The sequence below is a fragment of the Odocoileus virginianus genome, chromosome 9 (genome assembly GCF_023699985.2).
Source record: "Odocoileus virginianus isolate 20LAN1187 ecotype Illinois chromosome 9, Ovbor_1.2, whole genome shotgun sequence".
Taxonomy (NCBI): Eukaryota; Metazoa; Chordata; class Mammalia; order Artiodactyla; family Cervidae; genus Odocoileus; species Odocoileus virginianus.
This window is the reverse complement of record NC_069682.1, coordinates 31,398,097-31,418,551: the sequence shown is the minus strand read 5'-3', so window position 1 is coordinate 31,418,551 and position 20,455 is coordinate 31,398,097. Positions and strand designations below refer to the sequence as shown.

The 20,455-nt window shown below is 42.8% G+C and overlaps 1 protein-coding gene and 1 non-coding gene across 16 annotated transcripts in view; both read right to left on the bottom strand.

Moving 5' to 3' along the window:
- ZNF438 (zinc finger protein 438) overlaps nt 1-15,169 on the bottom strand; it is a 183,750-nt gene extending 168,581 nt beyond the window's left edge. For 5 of the 15 annotated variants that reach the window (XM_020909660.2, XM_070472146.1, XM_020909669.2 and 2 more), the window contains exons 1-2: nt 14,950-15,079; nt 14,467-14,569 (exon numbers count right to left, since the gene is read on the bottom strand). The gene's annotated coding sequence lies outside the window, so the exon portion shown is untranslated. The other 10 variants (XM_020909663.2, XM_020909671.2, XM_070472147.1 and 7 more) reach the window with 3 other exon arrangements.
- Nucleotides 15,170-19,594: 4,425 nt separating this feature from the next.
- On the bottom strand, nt 19,595-19,666 carry TRNAC-ACA (transfer RNA cysteine (anticodon ACA)). The gene has a single exon. It is a non-coding gene; the product is annotated as a tRNA-Cys (tRNA).
- Between the last annotated feature and the right edge of the window lie 789 nt (nt 19,667-20,455).

Here is a 20,455-nt window from a genome sequence, read left to right as displayed (position 1 = left end):
CACTGTGGACGGTGACTGCAGCCACAAAATTGAGACACTTGCTCCTTGGATGAAAAACAACAAACCTAACATTTTGCTGACAAAGGTCTGTATAGTTATAGTTTTTCAAGTAGTCATGTACTGATGTGAGACATCAGTATCATAAAGAAGGCTGTTGGTTTAGTCGCTAAGTCATGCCTGACTCTTGTGGACCCCATGGATTGTAGCCTGCCAGGCTCCTCTGTGCATGGGATTCTCCAGGCAAGAATACTGGAGTGGGTTGCCATTTCCTCCTCCAGGGGATCTTCTCAACCCAGGAATCGAACCTGGGTCTCCTGCATTGCAGGCAGATTCTTTACCGACTGAGCTATGAGGGAAGCCCTGAAGAAGGCTGATGAGCATCAAGAAATAATGCTTTCAAACTGTGGTGTTAGAGAAGACACATGAGAGTCCCTTGGACTGCAAGGAAATCAACCCTGAATATTCACTGGAAGGACTAGGGCTGAAGCTGAAGCTCCAGTACTTTGGCCACCTGATGCAAAGAGCTGACTCAATGGAAAAGACCCTGATGCTGGGAAAGACAGAAGGCAAGAGGAGAAGGGAAGAGACAGAGGATGAGATGGTTGGATGGCATCACCAACTCAATGGATGTGAGTTGGAGCAAATTCGGGGAAAGAGTAAAAGACAGCAAAGCCTGGCAAGCTGCAGTCCACGGGGATGCAAAGAGTCAGACACGACTTAGTGACTGAACAACAACAAAAGAGACTAATAACGGTTCTAATTAGACTATTAGAATGAATGGGAATCCTATCCCAAATAGAAATCCCTCTAATCAGATAGGCAAAGTGAACTGTGCAAGAGGGTTGCGTGACCCAAGTATACTCAAATACGGCTGAGAGCTATCTTTGTGCTGCTTTTGGCCTTAGTGTTCTCAAAAAATAAATTCTAAATAGCCAGTACTGCTACCTTATGGCTTCTCAAAGCTCAGTGAAGCATCCACTCAAGTCTGATCAGAGTAGGATTACAAACACTGAAATACTAATTGATTCAAGTGCCAACATGAACATTTGACTAGGTGTTGAAGGAAACCACATCACCCCAAAATAATCTTGATACATTATTTTGAATGAAAGACATTTAAGAAATAGCAGGTGCAGAAGGACACTCTGAGACTCCTTTGTCCTTCCTGAGAGCAAGAGATAAAACTCCCAAGTGAAAGGTACCTTCCCCATAGTAGGAGGAAGGAAGACATTCTCATCAGCAGAGGCGGGGGACTGGGGGCTAGGAAAGCTGTACAAACAAATCTTATGACAGTAACCCTTATCTTGCCATTATCTCTTCACCACTCACTATCTCTGCCCCACACCCCCTTTGTCTTGTCAATTCTTCACAAATTTATCGTGTGTCTAAAATGTGCAAAAGTTTCTGGCTCTGGTCACTTCTTCAGGTCTTCATTCTCTTGTGACGGCCCCTGTTTATATGTCAAAGTTTAACAAAATGTGTATGTTTTTCTCCTGTTAATCTGTTTTACGTCAGTTTAATCTTCAGGCCCAGCCAGAGACCCAAAGAGGGTGGAGGAGAATTTTCCCTCACCTGCAGGGTCAAGAGGCCTAACTTAGTAAGGTTAGGCAGAGACTTGATGAATTTATCCAGAAACTGTCAAATTCACTTACAGAGAAGAATCCAAGGAGAGGCAGCACAGCTCAGTGGAAACAGTAAAAACTCTATGATGTGTTTGGTGACTCTGAATAAGTTCCTTAGTATCTCTGAACACCATTTCCTCCTCTATAAAATAGGAATTATTTCACAGGACTATCAGAAAGATTAAAAAAGATAAAACATAACTAGTAATTTTTTAAATGTCCTAAGGGGACTTCCCTGGTGGTCCAGTGGTTAAGACTCTGAGCTCCCAAGGTGGGGGGCACAAGTCCTATCCCTGGTCAGGGAACTAGATCCCACAGGCTGTGCAGTGCAGCCAAAACATAAGTAAATATAAATAAATTAATTAAAAATGCACATTCCTAGTCATTTTAAAAAAAAAGGTCCTAACAACCAGATCTCTGAGTCCTCTACTTACTTTGATCTGGTCATTAACTTGCTATTTAACACACAAGAACATACATGACAAGTCATTTGATCTAAATCTGTTTCCTCATCTGTCAAATAGTTGGGGAATGGATACCCTAACACATTTCCTAGAGTATTTATAACCATCACATATGAAAATGAACCTGAAAAGGATTGGTCAAATGTACAAAAACCTGTGTAACTGGGAGATAATTAATTCCATACATATAAAAATGAAGAGGATTCATACAAGCAAACCTATTATAAACCAGGATTATATAATACCCCAAACAAATTAATTTTAGTAAGAAAAAAATGTCATGCCTAAAATCATACCCCAAATGCTAGACCCACTGGCCACCACATGGCTGTTAGCTACAAGAATTCTTTTCCATGCAATAAATGAACCAAATGACCTCAGCTCTCCAAAGAACTAAAAGCAGTTCAACAACATCTTTTGTTCAAGTCAGGTGTTTACCATTTACAACTACTACTTCAATTTCTAAAGCAACAGGAAAAAGAGAAAAAGAAAGCAAGCTATACACTGCAGGGTTTCTCAACATCAGCAGTGTCGACATTTTAACTCAGATAATTTAAAAAAAAAAGAAGCCCTTTTTACTTTTAGTTGTACTGGGTCTTCATTGTGGCTTGTGAACTTAGCCACCCCGAAGCACGTGGGCTCTTAGTTCCCAGACCAGGGATTGAACCCCGTCCCCTGCATCGGAAGGTAGATTCTTAATCCCTGGACCACGAGGGAAGTTCCTAACCTAAGTAATTTTTTGATGTTGGGGTCGCCCTGGGTACCATAGGTTATTGAGGTGTTTCCCTGGCCTGCACTAACTAGATGCCAGGAGCAATGTGCCCCCATCCCCACCCCACCAACACACATGCATTTGGGACAACTAAAAATGCCTCCAGCCTTTGCAAATGTCCCCAGGGTGGGTTGGGGGAAGGTACAAAGTCATCCCCAGCTGAGATTCACTGAGCTATAGCCTCATTACAACATTCCAGTATTTATTTCATATCTGGGGCTTCCCTTGTGGCTCAGCTGGTAAAGAATCCGCCTGCAATACAGGAGACATGGGTTTGATCCCTGGGTTCAGAAGATCCCCTGGAAAAGGGAAAGGCTACCCACTCCAGTATCCTGGCCTGGAGAATTCCATGGACTGTATAGTCCATGGGGTTGCAAAGAGTTGGACACGACTGAGTGACTTTCACTTTCACTCTCTCTCTCTCTCTCTCAGGTCAGTCGCTCAGTCGTGTCCGACTCTTTGTGACCCAATGAACCGCAACACACTAGGCCTCCCTGTCCATCACCAACTCCCGGAGATTACCCAAACTCATGTCCATTCTGTGATGCCATCCAACCATCTCATCCTCTGTCATCCCCTTCTCCTGCCTTCAATCTTTCCCAGCATCAGGGTCTTTTCAAATGAGTCATCCCTTCAAATCAGGTGGCCAAAGTATTACAGTTTCAGCTTCAACATCAGGCCTTCCAATCAACACCCAGGACTGATCTCCTTTAGGATGGACAGGTTGGATCTTCTTTCAGTCCAAGGAACTCTCAAGAGTCTTCTCCAACACCATAGTTCAAAAGCATCAATTCTTTAGCGCTCAGCTTTCTTTATAGTCCAACTCTCACATCCATACATGACAACTGGAAAAACCATAGCCTTGACTAGATGGACCTTTGTTGACAAAGTAATGTCTCTGCTTTTTAATATGCTCTCTAGGTTGGTCATAACTTTCCCTCCAAGGAGTAAGCATCTTTTAATTTCATGGCTGCAGTCACCATCTGCAGAGCTCTTGGAGCCCCCAAAAATAAATTCAGCCACTGTTTCCCCATCTATTTGCCATGAAGTGACAGGACCAGATGCCATGATCTTAGTTTTCTGAATGCTGAGCTTTAAGCCAACATTTTCACTCCCCTCTTTCACATTCATCAAAGGGCTCTTCAGTTCTTCACTTTCTACCATAAGGGTGGTGTCATCTGCATATCTGAGGTTATTGATATTTCTCCCAGCAATCTTGATTCCAGCTTCTGCTTCATCCAACCCAGCGTTTCTAATGATGTACTCTGTATATAAGTTAAATAAGCAGGGTGACAATATACAGCCTTGACGTACTCCTTTTCCTACTTGTAACCAGTCTGTTCTTCCATGTCCAGTTCTAACTGCTGCTTCCTGGTCTGCATACAGGTTTCTCAAGAGGCAGGTCAGGTATTCCCATCTCTTTCAGAATTTTCCACAGTTTATTGTGATCCACACAGTCAAAGGCTTTGGCACAGTCAATAAAACAGAAACAGATGTTTTTCTGGTACTCTCTTGCTTTTTTGATGATCCAGCGGATGTTGGCAATTTGATCTCTGGTTCCTCTGCCTTTTCTAAAACCAGCTTGAACATCTGGGAGTTCACATTGCATGTATTGCTGAAGCCTAGCTTGGAGAATTTTGAGCATTACTTACTAACGTGTGAGATGAGTGCAACTGTGCAGTAGTTTGAACATTCTTTGGCATTGCCCTTCTTTGGGACTGGAGTGAAAACTGACCTTTTCCAGTCCTGTTGCCACTCCTGAGCTTTCCAAATTTGTTGACATATTGAGTGCAGCACTTACACAGCATCATCTTTCAGGATTTGAAATAGCTCAACTGGAATTCCATCACCTCCACTAGCTTTGTTCGTAATGATGCTTCCTAAGGCCCACTTGACTTCACATTCCAGGATGTCTGGCTCTAGGTGAGTGATCACACCATCATAATTATCTGGGTCGTGAAGATATTTTTTGTACAGTTCTTCTGCATATTCTTGCCACCTCTTCCTAATATCTTCTACTTCTGTTAGGTCCATATCATTTCTGTCCTTCATTGCATGAAATGTTCCCTTGGTATCTCTAATTTTCTTGAAGAGATCTCTAGTCTTTCCCATTCTGTTGTTTTCCTCTATTTCTTTGCATTGATTGCTGAGGAAGGCTTTCTTATCTCTCCTCGCTATTCTTTGGAACTCTGCATTCAAATGGGTATATCTTTCCTTTTCTCCTTTGCTTTTCACTTCTCTTCTTTTCATAGCTATTTGTTACGACCTCCTCAGACAGCCATTTTGCTTTTTTGCATTTCCTTTTCTTAGGGATGGTCTTAATCCCAGTTTTCTGTACAATGTCATGAACCTCCATCCATAGTTCATCAGGCACTCTGTCTATCAGATCTAGTCCCTTAAATCTATTTCTCACTTCCACTGTATAATCATAAGAGATTTAATTTAGGTCATACCTGAATAGTCTAGTGGTTTTCCCCACTGTCTTCAATTTAAGTCTGAATTTGGCAATAAGGAGTTCATGATCTGAGCCACAGTCAGCTCCTGGTCTTGTTTCTGCTGACTGTATACAGTTTCTCCATCTTTGGCTGCAAAGAACATAATTAATCTGATTTCAGTGTTGGCCATTTGGTGATGTCCATGTGCAGAGTCTTCTCTTGTGTTGTTGGAAGAGGGTGTTTGCTATTATCAGTGCATTCTCTTGGCAGAACTCTGTTAGCCTTTGCCCGGCTTCATTCTGTACTCCAAGGCCAAATTTGCCTGTTACTCCAAGGTGTTTCTTGACTTCCTACTTTTGCATTCCAGTCCGCTCTAATGAAAAGGACATCTTTTTGAGGTGTTAGTTCTAAAAGGTCTGTAGGTCTTCATAGAACCATTCAACTTCAGCTTCTTCAGCATTACTGGTCAGGGCATAGACTTGGATTATCGTAATATTGAATGGTTTGCCTTGGAAATGAATAGAGATCATTCTGTCATTTCAGAGACTGCATCTAAGTACTGCATTTCGGACTCTTTTGTTGACCATGATGGCTATTTCATTTCTTCTAAGAGATTCCTGCCCACAGTAGTAGATAATGGTCATCTAAGTTAAATTCACCCATTCCAGTCCACTTTAGTTCACTGATTCCTAGAAGGTTGATGTTCACTCTTGCCATCTCCTGTTTGACCACTTGCAATTTGCCTTGATTCATGGACCTAACATTCCAGGTTCCTATGCAATATTGCTCTTTACAGTATCAGACCTTGCTTCTATCACCAGTCACATCCACAACTGGGTGTTGTTTTTGCTTTGGCTCTATCCCTTCATTCTTTCTGGATTTATTTCTCCACTGATCTCCAGTGGCATATCGGGCACCAACCGACCTGGGGAGTTCATCTTTCAGTGTCCTATCTTTTTGCCTTTTCATACTGTTCATGGGGTTCTCAAGGCAAGAATACTGAAGTGGTTTGCCATTCCCTTCTCCAGTGGACCACATTCTGAGCCTGACAGATTAGAATGCAGTTGGGAGCTAACAGTTTTGCAGTATAAGAACTCAGTAAAAGAATGCTGTCTATAGGAGAATTATAGGTACAGGAGGGAGTTATGGTTTAATTCTCTTCCATCAACGTGCTCTGTTTTTGCTTAATTCTAAGAATTTCCTTCTTAGAAGTTCTTTTGGGATAAAAACTTAGTTAACCAGTCACCAAAGTTTAGTCTCTACCAGACTTACTAATTATTATTCATCAGTGATTATATGGAAAAAAAAAATCATGCCTCAAGATTTTGATTTCTAAGCAATCAAATATGAAATGAATCAAAATTAAGTGCTACTTATCTATCTAAATTATTAAACATAGTCAAAGATTTAAAATATTAAGTAAAAGTACACAAATTAGTATTCAGCTAATTACTGTAGATATTTAATACATGTATGTTGATGGTAAAATGCAAAAAGAAACCATAAGAAGTAGAATTTTGAGAATTATATTAAATGCCTAGTGTACACCATCACTAGGTGTGACACATGGTTTTCTACAAGAAATAATCTCCATATACTTACATTGGTACTCTTAACATAGTTGTGAAAGTGTCAGTCGCTCAGTCATGTCTGACTCTTTGTGACTCCACAGACTATAGCCCAAAAGACTTCTCTAACCATGGACTTCTCCAGGAAAGAATACTGGAGTGGGTAGCCACTGCCTTTTCCAGGGGATCTTCCCGACCAAGGGCTCAAACCTGGGTCTCACACACTGCAGATTTTTTACCATCTGAACCACCAGAGAAGCCTGTTAATTTTGCCTAGGTAAATATATATTTCACCTGATCAGTGTGAGAGTGACTTCTGTTGTCATCAAACACAAGAGCTGACCACCACTCCCCCTCTGCTGGGAGCTACCTGATACAAATAACCATCAGCCTGCTCTCTGGGGCTGCCCAGGTGGTACTAGTGGTAAAGAACCTGCCTGCCTAATGTAGGAGATGTAAGCCATGCAGGTTCGATCCCTGAGTCAGGAAGATCACCTGGACAAGGGCATGGCAACCCATTCCAATATTCCTGCCTGGAGAATCTCAAGAACAGAGGAACCTTGGTAGTTACAGTCCATGGGCTCACAAAGAGTTGGACACAACTGAAGCAAGTTAGCATGCACCCACAGCCTGCTCTCCCAGAGCCTGAACTCAAAAAATGACAAAGCATGAGCCATCAATAGGTCACTGTAGACACAATTCTACTTTATACCATATCTAATGTTCTAAAGGAAGCTAACTGCAACTGTGGTAAAAAAAACAATAATAATAATCATGTCAACTCCACTAAATTTAGAGACACTGCAATGGCAGAGTTAAAATTCTGTGAGCTGCAACATGAGACAGCACATCTTTCACTTTAAAACTTGTGGCAGGTTCCTGTTTAGAGTTCTGGTAGACTTCGTTGTTCAGATCAATGCTGCTGCTGAAAGCTAAAAAAGCTAAACAAAATATAATTGTACATGTTGTAGCGGAAAAGCTTGGAAATTAATCATGAAATCTACAATGGTGTAAATTTATACAATCTTTCATAGTTTGAATTTGAAATATGCATATTAGGAAGTAATACAATTGTGATAAATGTGTGTAGGTTATAGTATGCCCTGAAAGAGACTCATGGAAATAAGATACCTATTTTTGTGTGTATTGTTCAAATTCCTATGTTTCCACATTGTTCCACATATAAGAGATGTAATCTATAATTCTGTTCATGACAAATATCACCAGATTCTCTTTCTCAGACAAAAAAATGTAACTCAATGTTAAAGAGGATCAGCAGAGAAACTCAAACTTACTCCAATGTGCAGAACTTTGGCACAATTCACTGAAATCCGTGGAAACCTGCCTAAATACTTCACACAACCCCTCTGTGGTCCTCTATTATGCAAGCTGCAACATTTCAGGCCAACTCCTTTATTCACTAGTGAGCCCTGTCAACACTGAGGTAATAGAACTGGAAAAACTCATCACTCCACCGTGATATTCAAATATCAAATTGTATTTCATTTGGCAATAATTACACGGTTGCCAAATAAAACTAACGCAAATATAGTACACTAGACAAGGCTTCGAGTCATTCTTTTCTTGAAACAGACTCCTGGGGAGCCTCGAATTGATCCTGTGATTGCTGAGGCATTCCTTCTCTCGCCTGACCCCTTCCCGCCCCACCCCTCACGCATGTTCCAGGATGAACTCATCGGCATGCATTTCTGCATTTAGTCTCCTCTAGTTGTATTCCCACAGGTCCTTCCTCACACTCTGCTCCTCCAGAGGAGAGCTATGTTTTATTCATTTCTGAACTCCTCACACCTAGCCAATGTTCTGCATATAAAGTCATCCCTAATATCTACTCCACGGCAGGGACTAGAGATGGAGAAGGAGAAGAAATACAGACCTCACCCTCTGGAACCTCACAGAAAGGGAATATGGGATACGGGCTGCCTGAACAGAATCAAGTAATGAAAGGCCAGTTAGCCTGTGTTTCTTTCTCCTCTTGCCATTCAAGGCTTGCTGTTGTTGTTCAGTTGCTAAGTCCTGTCCAACTCTTTGAGATGCCATGAACTACGGCACACCAGGTTTCCCTGTCCTTCACTATCTTCCAGAGTTTCCTCAAACTCCTGTCCAGTGAGTGACGCCATCTAACAATCTCATCCTCTGTCACCCCCTTCTCCTCCTGCCCTCAATCTTTTTTCCCCAGCATCATGGTCTTTTCCAGTGAGTTGGCTCTTTGCATCAGATGGCCAAAGTACTATGGATTCAGCATCAGCATCAGTCCTTCCAATGAATATTCTGGGTTGATTTCCTTTAGGATTGACTGGTTTGATGTCCTTGCTGTCCAAGGGACTCTCAAGAGTCTTCTCCAGCCCCACAGTTGGAAAGCATCAATTCTTCAGCACTCAGCCTTCTTTATGGGCCAACTCTCACATTCATACATGACCCCAGGAAAAACCATAGATTTGATTTTATGGATCTTTGTCATCAAAGTGATGGTTCTGCTTTTTAATACTGTCTAGATTTCTCATAGCTTTTCTTCCAAGATGCAAGTGTCTTTTTTGATTTCAAGGCTGCAGTCACCATCCACAGTGATTTTGGAGCCCAAGAAAATAAAGTGTTACTGTTTCCACTTTTTTCCCATCTATTTGCCATGAAGTGATGGGACTGGATGCCATGACCTTAATTTTTTGAATGTTGAGTTTTAAGCTGGGTTTTTTACTCTCCTCTTTCACCCTCATCTATAGGCTCTTTAGTTCCTCTTCACTTTCTGTCATTAGAGCGGTTCAGTTCAGTTCAGTCACTCAGTCGTGTCCAATTCTTTGCCTGGTAGGCTGCAGTCCATGGGGTTGCTAGGAGTCGGACACAACTGCATGACTTCACTTTCACTCTTCACTTTCATGCATCGGAGAAGGAAATGGCAACCCACTCCAGTGTTCTTGCCTGGAGAATCCCAGGGACAGGGAAGCCTGGTGGGCTGCTGTCTATGAGGTCACACAGAGTCAGACATGACTGAAGTGACTTAGCAGCAGCAGCATGTGAGCACAATTGTACAGTAGTTTGAATGTTCTTTGGCATTGCCCTTCTTTGGGATTGGAATGAAAACTAACCTTTTCCAGTCCTGGGGCCACTACTGAGTTTTCCAAATTTGCTCATATATTGAGTGCAGCACTTTAATAGCATCATCTTTTAGAATTTGAAATAGCTCAGCTGGAATTGCATCACCTCCACTAGCTTTGTTTGTAGTAAGGCTTCCTAAGGCCCACTTGACTTCACATTCCAGGATGTTTGGCTCTAGGTGAGTGGTCACACCATTGTGGTCATCTGGGTCATTAAGACCCTTTTTTTATAGTTCCTCTGTGTATTCTTTTCTTTTTTTTTTTTTTTGAAGTAAACTCAATTTTTATTCTTCTATATAAAACATAGATATAAGCATAAAATCTCCTTAAAGAGCTTGCAACCCTGAGGCAATGTCCTTGGGTATATAAAGTATACACAATAGCAAATGAAATCTGAGCTCCAGGAATGAAAATGGACTTCAAAAACATAATTTAATACTTATGCAATTGCACACATACCAACAGTATTCTATGCCTCATCTAGTCTCTGAATCCAACTACATCAACTGCCTTGCAGTTTGCACACTGGACAGCCTGACTCCCTACATATATTCCATCATACACAATGCCTCCTTTCCAACTGAAATTTAATAAATTAACATGGGATATACATATAGGGATTTCCATACGGTGAGTGCATTGCCAGAAAGCATAACCAGTTTTTGACAACAGCATCTTCCCACATAAAAACTTTGGCCCTCAGAGGGAAGTTGATGCCATCTGACTACAGTAACCTTGAGGGGGGAAGGTCCTTGAGGGTCCCCTGGGATCCTCCAGAGGTGAGGTGTTTCATATAACCTGAGGGCTGCATCAAGGGTCCTCTGTGTATTCCTATCACCTCTTCTTAATCTCTTTTGCTTCTATTAGTGCCTTACTGTTTCTGTCCTTTACAGTGCCCATCTTTGCATGAAATGTTCCCTTGGTGGTGGTGGTTATTGTTCACTCAGTTGGGTCTGACTCTTTGCGACCCCATGGACTGCAGCATGCCAGGCTTCCCTGTCCTTTGGTATCTCCAATTTTCTCGAAGAGATCACTAGTCTCTCCCATTCTATTGTTTTCCTGTTTCTTTGCATTGTTCACTGTAAGAAGGCTTTCTTATCTCTCCTTGCTATTCTCTGGTACCCTGCATTCAGCTGAGTATATCTTTCCCTTTCTCCTTTGCCTTTTGTTTCTCTTTTCTCAGCTATTTCTAAGGCCTCCTCAGATAACCACTTTGCCTTCTTGCATTTCTTTTTCTTGGGGATAGTTTTGGTCACTGCCTCCTGTACAATAAACCTCTGTCCATGGTTCCTCAGGCACTCTGTCTACTAGATCTAATCCCTTGAATCTATTCGTCACCTCCACTGTATGATCACAAGGGATTTGATTTAGGTCATACCCAAATGGTCTAGTGGTTTTCGTTTTCCCTACTTTCTTCAACTTAAGCCTGAATTTTGTAATAAGGAGTTCATGATCTGAGCCACACTCATGTTCAGATCTTGTTTTTGCTAACTGAACAGAGCTTCTCCATCTTTGGCTGCAAAGAATATAATCAATCTGACTTTGGTATTGACCATCTGGTGATGTCCATGTGTAGAGCTGTCTCATGTTGTTGGAAGAGGGTGTTCCCTATGACCAGTGCATTTTCTTGGCAAAACTCTGTTAGCCTTTGCCCTGCTTCATTTTACTCCAAGGCCAAACTTGCCTGTTTCTCCAGGTATCTCTTGACTTCTTACATTTGCATCCCAACCCCCTATGATGAAAAGGACATCTTTTTTTGGTGTTAGTTCTAGAAGGTCTTGTAGATCTTCCCAGAATCAAGTCGTTCAACTTCAGCTTCTTCAGCATTAATGGTTGGGGCATAGCCTTGGATTAATGTGATGTTGAATAAACACAATGAGGAACAAAAGCAGACTTTCTTTTCAGAAATACAAATGTGTATCTTCAGCCCTGACCATTCTTCTGAGTTCCATATTCCTACATCCAAGAGCCTGTTCAATGTGTCAATCTGGTGGGAGTTACAGGGATGAACTGCACAGATTCTAAAACAAGACTGCCTGTGTCTGAATCCCAGCTCCATCACTCCCAAGACAGGAGACAGCCAGCTTCTTTTGTGGCTCCTCCACACACACAAGTGTCATAAGAATTATATGGATTCACATGTGTAAAGGTGCTTAAAACCCAGCCAAGCACACAGTTCACACTGACATGGAGCTTACTGCTATTACCAGCACTGGGACTGCTGTTACTATGTCTGCATGCAAGTTCATGCTATGTCACTTCAGCCGTGTCCAACTCTTTGCAACACTCTGGACTGCAGCCCTCCAGGCTCCTCTGTCCATGGGATTCTCCAGGCAAGAATACTGGAGAGAGGTTGCCATCCCACCCTCCAGAGGATCTTCCCAATTCAGGAAATCAAAACAGCATCTCTTACATTTCCTGCACTGGCAGGTGGGTTCTTTACCACTAGTGCCACCTGGGAAGCCTGTTACTGTGTCTATGGAGCATCTATAACTTGCCCAAAACAGAATTCATGGTTGTCCTCCCAAACCCCTTCCTCCCTTCTCAGAAAACATCACCACTGTCCATCCAGCTGTTTCAGTCTAAAACCAGAGAAATCATTACTTCTCCTTCTCACACTCCAACTCCTAGCATCAAAAGTATACTGACTTTGACCATATACCATCATCTCGCCAACTATCTCCCCTAGCCCAAACCCCTGTCATCTCTCCCCAGGCGACAGTAAGAAACGCCCATCTCCCCACTTTCAATACTCCCCACTCCACAGCCCTACTGCTAATTCTCCCTCCAAGAAAACTTCAATCAGATGCTATTCCCTTGATGCAAGGCTCCCTGTAGTTTCCCATCACATTCAGAGTAGCGTCTTCACACACCCTTGCCCCCTTAGCCCACAAGGGTCCCACTAGTTGCTGGCCCTCCAGTATTACTTGCCACCACCTTCTCCCTTCCTTGCCTTGTTCTAAACACTCTCCCCTTGTCATGTCTTGGCCACCTCAGACCACTGCTATTGCTCCTGTCGCAAGACAGTACCATACAATCCTCTGAAGTCTGGAATCAGAAGTCGAGCTACCCACATTCAAATACTGTCCCTATCACATTTTAGCTCTGTCTGCAAGCACACAGTTGTTCAGCTGTGATCAACTCTTTGCAACCCCATGGACTGCAGTCCCCCAGGCTTCACTGTCCATGGAATTTTCCAGGCAAGAATACTGGAGTGGGCTTCCATTTCTTACTCCAAGGGATCTTCCCAACCCAAGCATAAGAACCCACATCTCCTGCATTGGTAGGCGGGTTCTTCATCACTGAGCCACCTGGGAAGCCATGAGCACATCCCTAACATTTCTGTGCACCGGTATCCTCATCTATAATAAAAAATGGAGATATGAACACACATCTCAGAAGTTTGTAAAAATCTAATTTAGTGTTTAGAAGAATGCCTCACAAAGTTAGTTCTAGGTTAGGGTTTACTGCTACGATTACGCCTGCCTGAAAATTTCTTACCTCAGGTTCTTCCTCTCACTTCCATCAATTCAAAGCCACCTCCTCTGAAATGTATTCCCTGATGGACCCCATGTCAAACAACCTGCCCTGTACTCCTGCTGTTCTTATTTTCCTTGACTTCACTGCACTTACCACCATCTGAAATAACATTATGTACTTACTCTTTGATGCCTGATACCCCCCTGGACCATGAGCTCCACCAGGTTGGCGACTTTGTCTACTTGCTGCTCTATTTGCAGTGCTGACTCAGAACCTGACTTTGAAAATACACATCTCCTATACAGGTCAGTGGACCGGCCGGAGTTTCTTAATAACAATACTTAGCCAGCCTTTCATTTTCATGATTGTGTCTGATCCTCAAAAAAGAAACAGTACATATACTATCATCTCCCATTTTAGGGAGAAAAAGAAAGTTCCCAGTTTGGGTGACTTCTCTTTGGACACAAGCTAATAACTATCAGAAACAAAAATCAGAACCCTTGCTTTCTAAGGCTCTTCAAACTTGGATGGAAGGGTATTGGGCCCCTGAGCTGAATTTACAGAAGTGTTTGTATTCAAATTCCTGAATAAATACACCCTAGGGGCGCTCAATAGTCTTCCTTTCAAAGTTCTTAACAAACACTTGCTCCTGAATTTGAGAAGTTTCATAGTATACACTAACTCATCAAAAATGCACCAACCTCTGGCAAGCCAAGAAAGTCAAGCAGTAACATATGATGAGGTGATATTCCAAACTGACAGATCAACAATCCCTAAAACACAGTGTGTCTGTGTTGAGTATACTGTGCTCATTCCGTGACGCTTTCTCTACAACACCAGACAAGAGGGCGTTTTAATTGCTGAGAACATTGTGATACTGATACCAGTGATTTCTTGACCCCTGTCCACCAAGCTCAGAGACAAGAATTCAGATCTGTGGTCCGGTTCAAGTGTTGTCCGTGATTAGATGGGAGGAAATAGGAGAGAAGGCAAAATTTTGAAAACATTCCCCTACCTACAAGACCTCTGTCAGATGGCCGCTGGTCACCACATTCTCAGAATAACCGACTGGCTTAAGTCTTCTCCTGGCAAGGTTACCTCTCACAACGCTCCCGGCCCTGGGAAATGCCCATTAGGGAGGTCAGAGACCGTTATGCCTTCATTTTACACAAAAAAAGGAAACTGAGGCAGCAAGTGGCCATCCCTGCAGCTCGCCCTCAGCTATCTGGAAGCTGCGGGGATCCCAAAGGAAGCCCAGATGTGCGGGGGTCTCTGCAGGAACCCTGCACCGCTGACTCAACATGTCAAACTCCAGGGCAGATGGAATTCAGTCCTCTCTACGAGGAAGAAAGAAAAGAGGCTCTTCCCTTGGACTCCCCGTTCTCTGGCCTCACTGTGGTCCCAAGGGAGACCGTGCGAGTCTCCGGGGCGCGGCCTCGCCTGCTCGCACTGCCGCCCAGCCTGCCACCGAGAGTGCGCTCCCGCCCCAGGCGGGTACCTGTCCCGTCACCGCGTTCGGCGGATCCCCGGACCGCCCCAGGGGCGGAACCCAAGGCCACCACAGACTCCAGGGGTGCGGACAGCTGGGCGAGCCCCGGAGGCCCAAGCAGCTTCAGGAATCCTCAGAAACTTACAGTTTTCCTACAGCGTACGCGTCACGGCGAGGTGACGTCAGAGGACCCGGCGCCTGGGCAGGTCAGGCCGCGGGGCTCCGCCCCCCGCGCAACGGCGGGAGACACGCCCCTTCTTTAACGGCCCCGCCCCGCCGCGGGGCCCTGGGCGCGGAGCAGGCGCAGACGGCCCGCGTGGCTGCCTCCGAGAGGGCTTCCCAAACCAGGCCGCCGAGGGCGGGGGCTGCTTGAGAGAGCTGTGCTCTAGCCGTGGGGCCGGGGGCGAGGCAACAATGGGAGTGGGCAAAGACCCTGGGAACACAGCAAACAGGGTGTCTGTTTGTCAAGGGCCTGGGCGCCAGAGTTGTGAAGTTAAATTTTCCACAGACTTTGCTTTTTTTCCCTCACGTGTTCGTTAAAAGTTCTCCACGTGCGGAAGCAGCCATTTGTTCTCCATCAGGTGCTGCGGCCCCCTTCACCGGGAGCGCTCAGGTCTCCCACCAGCCCTTGCTCCTATGCCGCCCCGCCCCGACTCCGCCCCAAGGGTTCGGCCCCGCCCATACCGAGTATGCTCCTCCCCAACCGGACAACCCCCTCCGTTGGCCCCGCCCCCTGGGGGTCCGCCCTTCCGGCTCCAGCTGGAGGCAGGATCGGCGCCGCGCGACCCCGCCCTGTCCTGGCGGCTGTTCTAACGTTTTCCTTGAGTTTTTAGTCTTTCCCTTTCCTACTAGATTTCCAACTTTTGCACAGGTTCCACTATATTGGCTTTAACAGACGATGATCTGTATAAACAAAATATTTACGCGTCTTCGCTCGTGTAAACTTTCCACCTCTTCCTCACCTGGTGACATTTTCCTGCGCCAACCCGGGTCTCTGCTATTTTATGCTCTTTTCTGGTTAAAAGATGGCTTAGTCAAAGGAAAACTGAAGCCTCGAAGAACCGACAGCAATATATTAAACATTTATTTCTGCCTTGTAGGATTTTTCTATTAGTCTTACAGTCAGAAAGATAATAATAACACTTTATCCTAAAAAGTGGCTCAAACAACTACGTCGTGGGGAAAAATACAGAATGGGGAAAAGAGGTCTTGGAAGTAGATGCCAAGGAGGAAGTACTGAGGAGAGAAAGGATCACTTTTTAAAACTTGGAATCACGACAAATAGCTAGATCAAGTATGGAATTTTGCCAGACAGCTCCAGTGTAAATAAGACCTGAAACAATGGTTTGTTTACACTCTCATTGAAAATACTGTAGTATTTTCATAGGAAAGAGTGATGACGGGGACTGTTAGCCTTTAACTCTTGACATCTGGGCTGGTTAAAAATAAACGTATTATTCAGGAAAAATACACTTAACTAATTAAAGTTTAGAAAAGTTTCTGACTTGGATATTATTTGTATGGTTTACCTTACTATATCATACAAAGTTTTAATTGGGCTTCCCTGGTAGCTCAGACAGTAGAGAATCTGCCTGCAATGCAGGATCAGGGACCCATGTTCGATCTCTGGGTCAGGAAGATCCCCTGGAGAAGGAAATGGCAACTCACTCCAGTATTCTTGCCTGGAGAATTCCATGGACAGAGGACCGTGGCCGGGTGTAGTTCATGCTGTCGCCAAGAGTCAGAAACGACTAAGGGACTAAAACACACAAGTTTAAATGATCACTATCATAACATGAAAGAAATTTATAAAGTTTGTAGATAGAAATTTTAACAAAAATAAGGTTTTTGTTTTGTGGAGCAGAGTTATAGAAAAATTAGCACTTTTCAAAATTCCACATATTAGAAAAAATCTAAAATTCTACATATTGAAAAAATAGAAGTATTTGTATTTTTCCTTGTTAAACAACAATTTAAGAAAACTTTCAGTTGTTAATTTCCTTAATTACATGCTTATAAAATGTTTTATGTATATCATCCCAAAATTGGAATTCTTTTTTTTTTCCCATTTATTTTTATTAGTTGGAGGCTAATTACTTTACAATATTGTAGCAGTTTTTGCCATACATTGACATGAATCAGCCATGGATTTATGTGTATTCCCCATCCCGATCCCCCGTCCCACCTCCCTCTCCACCCGATCACTCTGGGTCTTCCCAGTGCACCAGCCCGGAGCACTTGTCTCGTGCATCCAACCTGGGCTGGTGCTCTGCTTCACCCTTGATAATATACATGTTTAAATGCTGTTCTCTCTAAGCATCCCACCCTCACCTTCTCCCACAGAGTCCAAAATTCTGTTCTGTACATCTGTGTCTCTTTTTCTGTTTCACATATAGGGTTATCGTTACCATCTTTCTAAATTCTAAAGGAAACTGTGGTACATATACACCATGGACTATTACTCAGCCATTAAAAAGAATTCATTTGAATCAGTTTTAATGAGATGGATGAAACTGGAGCCCATTATACAGAGTGAAGTAAGCCAGAAAGATAAAGACCAATACCGTATACTAATGCATATATATGGAATTCTTTTTTAATGAGATTCTAGATATACCTATGGGCATGTACCATATGTAAAAATCATCTGTCTTGATGGAGTGGAAATGATCAAGAAGACATACCAAATGCACTAAAAATATTACAATACAAAATACCTTTGTTCTTCTGTCCATGGAATTTTCCAGGCAAGAAGACTGACGTGGGTTGCCACTTCCTTCTCCTGACCCAGGGATTGAACCTAAGTCTCCTGTGTCTCTTGCAATGGCAAGCAGATTCTTTACCACTGTGCCAGATGGGAAGCCCGTCTCTTAAAAAAAAAAGATCTAGTCTCTCTTCAAGTCAAGTTCTATTATTGATTGCCTCTGCTAATAACTGCCAGCCTTTCTTGGCACTTAGATCTAAATCATTGGTCAGCACTCTATGTGAAATCTTTATTTACTCTTCACAAAAACTCTTCAATCTAGGTACTATTTTTACTTGTTTAAAGATGAGGGTTAAAGTGAGGTTGAGTATTTGCCTCAGGTCACAAGCTTAAAGTTATCTGACGCCCAATTTCAGTGTTAAATATTTTCCTGGAGAAATCCAAGGAGGGGAGGATACATGTATATGTGTGGCTGATTCACTTTGTTGTACAGCAGAAGCTAAACCAACACTGTGATGTTGGGTTCAGGCAATTTGTAATCAGTTAAAGCAATATAATAAGGCCAAATTAAAGTTAGATTTTAAAATCTGATTTCACAAACTCAGATCCAGTTGCATCTAGACCTAAAACCTGAGATAGGGCTTAGCTCACTGAGGTGTTCCATTTGGTTCGATTTAAATATTTTTAAATTTTTGAATTGATATCAGAAGATAACATTTAAAAAGCAAGTCTTGGGACTTCCCTGGTGGTCCAGTGGCTGAAACTCTGCACTCCCAATGCAAGGGGTCCAGGGTTTGCTGTTTGGGTCAAAGAACTAGACCCCAAATACTGAAACTAAGAAAAAGCCCATCTGCCACAAGGAAGATCAAAGATACTACCTGCCATAACTAAGACCCAGCACAGCCAATTAAAATAAATTACTTAAAAACTTTAATTATCAGAAAATTTAAAAAGAAAAAGAAAAGCAAATATTTTGACTTCTTCCAAAAAAATCAAAGGCTCTGATGATGTTAGTCCCCCAGTCAACCCAGTTCAAAGACATATAGATGGTTCCTGTTTTCTCATCTCACTTGGTTGCTATTTAACCTACCACATGGCCCTGAAGACACTTGAGTTTATGAAGATCTTGAGAGTGAAGGGCTTGATCATTTAAGTCTTCAGCTTAAGAAAGATGCTGTTGTTGTTACTGCTGTTGTTCAGTTGCTAAGTCATGTCTGACTTTTTGTGACCCCCATGAACTACAGTATGCCAGACCTCCCTGTCCCTCACTGTCTTGGAGTTAAGAAAGACCATAAAATCTGCAAAATAAGCAACTTTGCTCAGAAATCCAGTAATGCTCTAAGTGAATTAATAATTTTCAATAGCTATATTTTTTTCATTGTGTCTGTATGTGTCTTCTAGAGAATAAACTTTTTGTACATTAGAGAGTTTTCCAAAAAGATACATCTTTTTGGTATTTAAACAACAACAAAAAATACTTAAGAAAAAATTGAAGTGCAAAATAGAAGGCTGGGTGCACACTATGGCCGGGCGTATGTGACTGTGGTCTTGATTGCATTCACAGAATGCACAGGCTTACCCAGCAGAGAGTCACAGAAGTTTCTTTCCTTCCCTTGGTCTCTGTTCTCAGGTAGCAACATGGGAAAAGGAAAATTAATTATCTTGTTAATTATCACATTCACATTTTGTTCTATACCACAAATGGTAGTCTTGTCACCTTTAAGTTATACTTAAAAGTGAGCTCTGAGGCTGTATAGAATGTGGGTATTTAATTAGTCTATTATTTGGGAGAGGTTCTCTTGTCTAGTCATATGGTGAAAGTGAAAAGTGAAGTCAGCCGTGTCCGACTCTTTGCAACCCCATGGACTGTAGTCTACCAGGCTCCTTCTTCCATGGGATTTTCCAGGCAAGAATACTGGAGTGGGTTGTCATTTCCTTCTCCAGAAGATCTTCCCAACCCAGGGATTGAACCTGGGTCTCCTGCACTGTAGGCAGATGCTTTACCATCTGAGCCACCAGGGAAGTCAATCATATGGCAAGTACTGCCATTGACATTAGTCAGGATTAGATAATGACTGCCATTGACATTAGTCAGGACTGGGTGTGATTGCAAGATAAAACCCCCAATATAACAGGTTTAAACAAGTCTGAAGATAATCTCTTAAGGTGTAAAAATGTCTGGACGTAGGTAGTCTAGTGGGACCAGTTCACCCATGCTGGTGACAGGGATTCAGGCTTTTCACATTTTGTTGCTCAGTCATACTTAACCTACATTCCCAAAGTTACCATCCAAAATGGCAGCCAGGCTACAGGACCACCCCCCACACACCCACCTCCCTGCCAGTTGGCAGGAAGAAAATTCAGAATATACAGCAGTTATACTCCATAGAGGTCATTTTTCCCAAGAAGATTTTCTCAGCTAATTAAGCAACTAGACTGATAATTTCTCAATTCAATTAAAACCTACTTATAATAGACGTTAATCATTGAAATACTTTAAAATGCATTCATGGTATACGAATTCCCAACATGTCTATTGTCATCATTGTTCTTAAATCTAGGGACAGTGATTCTCCATCTTGATGACATTTGAAAGCTGTGTAAACTTTAAAATGTAAAGCAGGGGGCTTCCCCGAGTGGTCTAGTGGTAAATGATCCACCTGCCAATGCGGGAGACACAGGTTTGATCTCTGATCTGGGAAGACCCTACATGTCACAGAGCAACTAAGCCTGTGGACCACAGCTTTTGAGCATGTGCTCCAGAGCCTGGGAACTACAACTATTGAACCCGCTTGCCACAACTACTAAATT